Genomic DNA, 8,908 nt, shown 5'->3' on the forward strand with positions numbered 1-8,908 from the left:
TCTGGTAAATCCAGCCATTTGGGTACCAATTTTGTCTACCTGTGAGCGAGCCAAGGAGCATGAACCCATCTGCAGGTCTCTTCACCAAGCAATCCCCTAGGTCCCGCCGGAGCCTCACCCACAAGAGAGGAGGAAACGAAGGACATCTTTGCTGGGAGGAGTCCACTCTGATAGACTTCCATCAAAACTTCATCATCCAAGGATAGAACATCCTTCAGCTCTGCTTCCGACAACCCATACCTGCCAACAAGGAGTGGGGGTGGAGGAGTGGGGGTGTGGGTGGGATATGTCTGAACACTCCTAAAGGTCTCTGGGCAAATTATCATTTTTATGATCTGATTTACCACAAAGGTTCAGCCAAACTTTAGGGAAGTAGGCACCTACTGTTGTAAGAACACAATGCTGTAAGTTAGGCCAGTACATTATCATCACTATTTTACAGATGAGATCACTGAGGGCACAGAGAGGAGAGAGTGACTTATCCAGGGATACATGCTAGTAAGATTAGAACACTGGACTACCCAGATCTCTTGACTCTAATATCTAATACTCTTTCCACTATACAAGCTATCTCTCAAGAATGGCTCTTTGAGGAGCAAGGATTACAGCCAAGAATCACCTACCCAGAAAACTTGGGGGGGGGGGGCGATATTTAATGAATAGAGACTTTCAAGCATTCCTGAATAGAATATCCCCTAAGTACCTACTATGTACCAGGAACTATGCCAAGAACCAAGACAAAAATGAAAAAGTCCCTGACTTCTAGGAGCTTAAAACTGAATATTCAGTTCATTGGTGTTCTATTTTCCATTTTGTTAAGTTTCCAGATATATAAATTGAGACAACTTATACACCACAAATGAATTATAGAAAATAAATATGAGATAATGTGTAGAAGAGGCTTTAGGGTAGGGAGAATCAGAAGAGTCTTCATGTAGGAGGTGGCACTTGAGCTACATTTTTTTTTGCAGGGCAATGAGGGTTAAATGACTTGCCCAGGGTCACACAGTTAGTAAGTGTCAAGTGTCTGGGGTCGGATTTGAACTGAGGAACTCCTGAATCCAGGGCTGGTGTTTTATCCACTGCGCCACCTAGCTGCCCCCAGCTTCATTTTTTTGTTTGTTTGTTTTTTTGTTTTTTGTTTTTTGCAGGGCAATGGGGGTTAAGTGACTTGCCCAGGGTCACGCAGCTAGTAAGTGTTAAGTGTCTGAGGTCGGATTTGAACTCAGGTACTCCTGAATCCAGGGCCAGTGCTTTATCCACTGCGCCACCTAGCTGCCCCTCCCAGCTTCATTTTTAAGGAAACAGAGAATTATAGGAGAAAGAGATAGAGAAGGCACATGTTCCAAACATGGAAAACATCTTGGACTCTCAGTACTAATTCCCTGTTGGACGCATGGTGAATTCTAAGGCAAAGCAGAGATTTAGTTCTCTCCTTGTATAGTTGGTCAGAGAGGATATAAACCCTAGATCTGGTGTCAACCCCTAGAACATTTTGTAAGTTGTGATGATCAAGTCCTTGTAGATCTAGAAATTAGATGAACATAATCCCCTGACCAAATAATCTCTGCCTAGAAATAGAGAGGGCTTGGGGAGAAACTAGTGGTCCCAGAGTCCAGATGTGAACATAATTGACCTTCTTGAAGCATTTGACACTGAACATCCCTTCCTTATGTGTAATCTTTCCTCCTTGGGTTTTCATGACATTGTTCTCTCCTAGTTCCAGGTCATCCTTTTGTTCTCTTTTGCTGACTCACCATCTGTGCCCTTCCCTAATTTGTGCACACATCCCAGGTCTCTAACCAGAACCCTCTTATCCTTTTCCTGTACACATGCTCTCTCCCAAAGATCTTATCATGTCCTATGGGTTCAACCGCCATTTTGACACAATCCTCATCTCTCCCCTACACTTCTCCATCATCTCCAGCTTCCTCCTGAACTTCTTTGTGTCCATATGTATTTCAAATTCAAACATGTCCTAAACTGAGCCAATGATCTTTCTTCCTAAACCCCACCCATCCTCCCAGTTTCCTATTGCTGTCAAGGGAAACTACCATTATTCCAGTCACTCAAGTTATCAGGCTTAGAGTCCTCCTAGACTCATCTTCACTCTCATTTACCCCACATGTCCAATCAGTTTACAAGTCTTCATAGTTCTCTCACCACAACATTTCTCAGATCTAGTTTGTTCCCTTTCTCCATGCACATGACCACCACCCTAGTGTCAGATCCTTATCACCTCTTACCTGGGACTCCTATAAGAGCCTACTAATTGGCCTCCCTGGTTCCAGCCTCCTTCCTTCTCCAGTGAATCCTTCACATAGCTGACAAGTTTATATTCCCAAAGAATAGATCTGAGCACATCATGCACCTGCATGATGAAGTTTCAGGGATTCCCTATTTCCTCTAGAAGAAGCACAGAGTCCTCTTTGATGCATTTAACACACTTTAACAATCTAGCTCTAGCCTGCCTTTCCAAGCTGATTAATTACACATCACTGCCCCTCACACACTCTATGTTGCTGCCAAACTGGGCTATTTGCTATTTTCATGAATGCTTTTGCATAGAATGCCACTCCTTCCTCACCATTACCTCTTGGATCCCTCAGTGCCCACAAAGCTCAGCCCAAAGTACCACCTCTTTCACAAGAGGTTTCATGATTCTCTTAATTGTTAGAGCCCTTTCCTCCAAAAAAAAATCATTTTATCTATGGACTTTGAATCCTCACCCCTTAACACAGTGCCTGGCACATAGTAGGCACCAATATGTACTTGGCTGATTGATTAACTGATGACTAATGCTAAGTGGGAAGTGTTTGTGAGCATATGTTTGGAGGAGTCCGTGCCACTTGGGACCCCAATTTCATCATCTCCAAGATGAAGGCGTTGAACTGGATGATCTCTAAGAACTCTTCTAGCTCTAAAACTTATGATCCTATGTTCTTTCTGATTCCTTCCAACTATAAAAATGGAGTAGTCCAATCCTGTGATTCCCATTTTCTATAGCAGAGGTTATTAAACCTTTTTTGTCTTGGGCACCTCTGGCAGCCAATCTGGCTTCTACCTACCTTCTTGTTCTTGGTCCTGACTTCTGGAATATTTGGATGGACTAGATATTAAAAGATCTGAGTTCGGGGCAGCATAGGTGGCACAGTGGATAGAGCACCGGCCCTGGATTCTGAGTACCTGAGTTCAAATCCCGGCCTCAGACACTTAACACTTACTAGCTGTGTGACCTGGGCAAGTCACTTAACCCCAATTGCCTCACTAAAAAAAAATTAAAAATAAAAAAGATCTGGGTTCTAGCTCCAACCCCCACCCATTCACTATTTGATCGTAAGTAAATCACTTCACTTCCCTGAACTACCTTTCTGATCATTCCTCAGGTTCCTTGTGTTAGGTCTTTTTTCCATTCACCACCGGGTGTTCCCGAAGGCTCAGACCCTGATCCCTCTTCTCCCTTGTATACTGTTTCACTTGGCAATCTCAACAGCCATGGATCTTAATAGCCTTACCATCTTTATGCTGATGATTCTCAAATTTACTTATCCAGCCTTAAAATCAGTGCTGATCTCTAGTTTTGAATCTCAATTAGACTTCTAAAAATTGGATATCCCAATGGACATCTTGAATTCAACATGTCCAAAAGTGAAACACATTAATCCTCCTTCCCCATCCCCCCCAGCCTGGCCTCTCTCCCTGACTTCCCTATTACTGCTAAAGGCAAAACCATCCTCCCAGGACCCCAAACTCACAACTTAGGTGTCATCTCCACTTCTCACTCAACCCCATCCCTCCCCAAATCCAATCTGTTGCCATGTCCTGTCAATTCTAACTTTGGCATCATCTTTCAAAAGTGTAATTATAGGGGCAGCTAGGTGGCGCAGTGGATAGAGCACTGGCCACTGGAGTCAGGAGTTACCTGAGTTTCAAATCCGGCCTCAGACACTTAACACTTACTAGCTGTGTGACACCCTGGGCAAGTCACTTAACCCCAACTGCCTCACTAAAAAAAAAAAAAAAAAAAAAAAAAAAAAAAAAGTGTATTATTATTATTGTGGGGCAGCTAGGTGGCGCAGTGGATAAAGCACTGGCCCTGGAATCAGGAGGACCTGAGTTGAAATTCAGCCTTAGACACTTGACAGTTACTAGCTGTGTGACCCTGGGCAAGTCACTTAGCCCCAATTGCATCACTTAAAAAAAACAAAAAACAAAAAAACAAAACAAAAAAAGTATATTATTATTCATTAAACCATTCAAATCTCCCTTTCTGCATCTTCTACCCATTGCTCCTTGTTCTTGACCCTCTGGAGCCATGCAGAACAAGGCTAATCCCCTTAGGAGAGGAATCACAACCAACATGAAGGAGATGCTGCCCCACAATATTCTGCCCCGATCAGACCATAGCTGGGATATTGGTCGCATTTCTGGTGCCACATTTTAGGAAGGGCATCGCTGAAACTGAACTGAAGCATATTCAAAGGACAGCGTCTAGGATGGGGAAGGATTTTGAGATAATTTTATATTAAGATTAATTGAAGCAATTGAAGATATTAGCCTACAGAAGACCTGAGGAAAAACATGATAGCTTTTGCCATCCTCAGATACCTACTAGCTGCGTGATCCTGAGCTATTACCTAACTTCTCTCAGCCTCAGTTTCCAAATCTGTTAAATGGAATATCTACTCCACAAGGTTGTTGTGAGGTTCAAATGAGGCAATTCATGTGAAGTGTTTTATAAACTTCAAAATATTATTATTTAGCTATTTGAAGGGTGTTTGGTGATTGCTACCTGTATGACGTAGAACAAGTCATTTAATTTCTAAAGAGGCACTATGTCATAGAGGCCCTGGAGTCAGAAAGAACCGGCCTCTGATACCACTGGGCTGTGGGACCCTGAGCACATTGCTGAATTCTCAGTGCTCTAAGCACTTGTCTAAGATTAGAAATTTCAGTCAAGATGTTATTCTGTATTGGTAGAGGGAGTTCCTTCTCTCTAACAGTTCCCTTTACCAATAAAATCACAATTCCACACCCTCCCCTATCCTGCATGGTCCCAGAGAGCAGAACCAGGTGCTCTAAGGCACAAGTTGCTGTAAAAGAAAATAACTTAAAAGTTGGAGCTCTCCAAAAGTACCAGAAGGAATGGGTGGCCTTGGGAAGTGAGTGGGTCCATCCTTACCAGAGGTCTTGGGGCAAAGGCCAGGTGATTACTCATCAGGGCTCAATTTCGAGCTGGAGGAGAATTGGAGCTTATCAAAATTCAACTCCCTTATTTTATAGAAGAATAAATTGGGGCCCAGAGAAGTTAGCTAACTCCCCAAAGTCACACTTGAAGAGCCAGGATTTGAACAGCCAGATCCTTAGACTCCAGTGCTGGGCTTTGTTGTTGATGTGGGTGCCTGATCTAGCATCCGAGGCCCCTACTAATTAAGAGACTCTATGATTCTGCAATATTGATAGCTGACTTCAGCTATCTAAAGGACTAAGACACATTATACTTGTTCTTCCAGGCCCCAAGAGAGAATTAGAAACAATATGTAATAAGTTTCAGACTTAGAGCCACTGTAAGGAAAAAACTTTTTTAACAACCACTCCAAAAAGGAAGTGGGATTGTCAGTCAATAAACTTTTGTGGAGGGGCAGCTAGGTGGCACAGTGGATATAAAAGCACCTGCCTGGATTTAGGAGGGACCTGAGTTCAATCCGGCCTCAACACTTGACAACTTACTAGCTGTGTGACCCTGGCAAGAGTCTTAACCCTCATTGCCCTGCAAAAAAACAAAAACAAAACAAAACAACAATAAATAAATAAGTGAACTTTTGTGAAATGCCTATTATGTGCTAGGCCACTGTGCTAAGCTCTGGGGATACAAAGAAAGGTAAAAAACAGTCCCTGACCTCAAGAGGAGCACCCAAGCTAATGAAGAAGACAACCTCGCAAAAAAATGTTACAGTTATTGAATATATTATATCAAAAAGGTAAAACAACTAGATTAAAAGACCTAAAACTGACTTACCGGGCAGTCACAATATACCCGAGTACATGGGACACCAAGACTTGGCCATGTATGCCTCCAAACGGGCACAAAAGCTGGTGTATTGCTTGTTGGGCAGTGGTGGCCAGAGAGACAGGTAATGTATAGGAAGCCCATCTCTGGGCTTCATCAAAGGCCAGTTTCAACCTCAAGGGATGTCCACATTCTGGGAGGCTGGCACAGAGTAGGTCCGCTGGGCAGGGCTCAGCTTCCGCCTCACAGATGCCGAAAAGGAGCTCAATCATCCTTCTGACCTTGCTCCCAGAGAGTGGCTTCACTTCAAAATAAGTGTTAGAGCTAGTGACCATCTGCTGCATGGTTTTTAAGGTTTCAGACACTCTGCTGGCAAGCAGAGAGGATGGGAGGTGGACTTTTGGGGGGCATTTTTTGGGCAGCCATGCTAGGCTTTTGCCCCATTGGTCAAATTCAGTTCCCCAACTGCATCCAATATGAGCACAAGTGACTCAAAATTTCTTCTGGAAACCATGAAGAGGAGATCTTGAAAGAACTGGACAGCACCACTATAAACAGCCATGACCTGTGCAGGTGGGAGTGGCAGACCATATGCTAAACATACCTGGAGACAAATGCTGTTCAAATAAAATGCAGGTATTGGAACTGGCCTGGGATGTTCCAAGGAGCCGTAGCCACCAGTACTACTTTTGTCCAGGAAGTCTTGGATGTGCTCTGATATTTTGCACATCAAAGCTGTCTTTCCAACTCCAGGAGGCCCAAATACAACAAGGGGGAGAGTGTGTTGATGCTATCATTGGCTGAGGATGGCCTTCTCAATCCGCTCAGGAGTTCTTCCCTCCCACAAAACACTTGGCACTTGTCCTTGCACTGGGCCATGTGGTGATGCAGCTCCTGGAAGAAAGGGGCTAGCATCTGGTTGCCCTCATTCTGGTAGCGAAGGCGCTCAAGAATCTGATGGTTGACAATGGCAATGAACTGCTCTCCCGATATCTTCAGGTACTTGGCATGTGCATCGGTCTTTGGGTTCACTAAAGTCTTGGCTCCACTGGAATAAAGTGCACCTTGAGCAGTTTGGGGTGGTTGTCTGTGATTCTCACTTTGAGGCTGGTGAGGAAATTCTGAGCTTCCATGTCCAAACAGCCATCTTCTGCGGTCCACCATTGGTAAGTTACACTCATCCAGTATGTGCTATATTCAGGTCCATGATTTCTCTAAGGAAAAACTGTTGCCCCTAGGTCACTGTCACTGCTCCCTATATTCAGAAGGCCATGTTCTAGTTCCCATTCGAGTACTGCAAAGCGAAACAAATTGTGATTGAGAATTCAAATTGCAGACTTACAATCTCTACAAATAAATTTATCTCATGATCAAACCCGTTTTCCAATTAGAAGAAGAAAACTGGGAAGGGGGGAGAGAATAAGGAGTTTGCCACTGAGGATGCCAAATTTGGACTGCCCTGACAGTGTTTATAGGCCTTGAGCAGAATAGAAACAATAGAGCTTAGTACCTAGTAAGCAGGAATAATTAGTTAAAATAGGAAACTACCAATAAATGGCAATCCAGGTGCAGTGGCATTGGAATTGGTGTTTTGGATTTTCTTTTCCCTCCCAGAGCAGACCCTGCAAATGACAGTGTGCTTAATGTGTCTTATCTGGGGCATAGTTTTTTGGTACTTGGCCCAGGTGCTGGCTTCAGCTCTGCTGGCAGGCAGCTGGTGTCATGGGCAGGAGAACTAGATGGAAAAATCCAAGCCTTGGAGTCCCAGTCCCAGCTCTGGCATTTACTAGCCATGTGACTTTGGGTATATCATTTCCTCTCTGAGTCTCAGTGTCATCATCTGTAAAGAGTAAGATAATAGATCCTGACATAAGGAAGAGCTTCCTGACCAGAATTGTCCAACAGTGGAATGGGCTTCCTCAAGAGGTAGCAATTTCTTCCTTCTTGGAGGTCTTTAAGCAGAGACTGGAACTGAGCATTTGCCAAGTCTATGATATTATGTTGTTTTTCAGTTTATATCTGTTTACTAATCTCCCTTTCAAAGAGATTTCATTAAGGTGGCAACCAATATTGGAATGTAGCTTCCATTCACAATTAATGAATTCCACAATGGATATATAGAAAGATTCCCATGGAAAATCAATTCAGGGGATCTGAGGTGATAAAAATCACTTTAAGAATGCACCACTAGGGGCAGCTAGGTAGAGCAGTGGATAAAGCACTGGCCTTGGATTCAGAAGTACCTGAGTTCAAATCCAGCTCAGACACTTGACACTTACTAGCTGTGTGACCCTGGGCAAGTCACTTAACCCCCATTGCCCCCTCAAAAAAACAAAACAAAACAAAACAAAACAAACAAAACAAACAAACAAAAAAAAGAATGCCACCACTAGTGGATAGAGCACCAGCCCTGGAGTCAGGAGTACCTGAGTTCAAATCCTGCCTCAGACAATACTTACTAGCTGTGTGACCCTGGGCAAGTCACTTAACCCCAATTGCCTCACTAAAAAAAAAAAAGAATGGACCACACTGGGGCAGCTAGGTGGCGCAGTAGATAGAGTACTGGCCCTGGATTCAGGAGGACCTGAGTTCAAATCCAGCCTCAGATACTTGACACTTACTAGCTGTGTGACCCTAGGCAAGTCACTTAACCCCAATTGCCTCACAAAAAAAAAAAAAAAAAGAATGCTCTACACCAAAGGACTAATGATGAAGCATACTATCCACTCCCAGAGAAAGAACTGATATTGATTGAATACAGACTAAAAAAAAAGAGAGAGAGAGAGCCCTTGTGGATTGTACATATATAGCCTATATCAGATTGGTTGCTGTCTTGTGGATGGGGGAGGAAAGGGAGGGAGGGAGAAAAACTCGGAACTCTAAATTTTATGAAAATGA

This window comes from Dromiciops gliroides, chromosome 1 (assembly GCF_019393635.1).
Source record: "Dromiciops gliroides isolate mDroGli1 chromosome 1, mDroGli1.pri, whole genome shotgun sequence".
Classification (NCBI taxonomy): domain Eukaryota; kingdom Metazoa; phylum Chordata; class Mammalia; order Microbiotheria; family Microbiotheriidae; genus Dromiciops; species Dromiciops gliroides.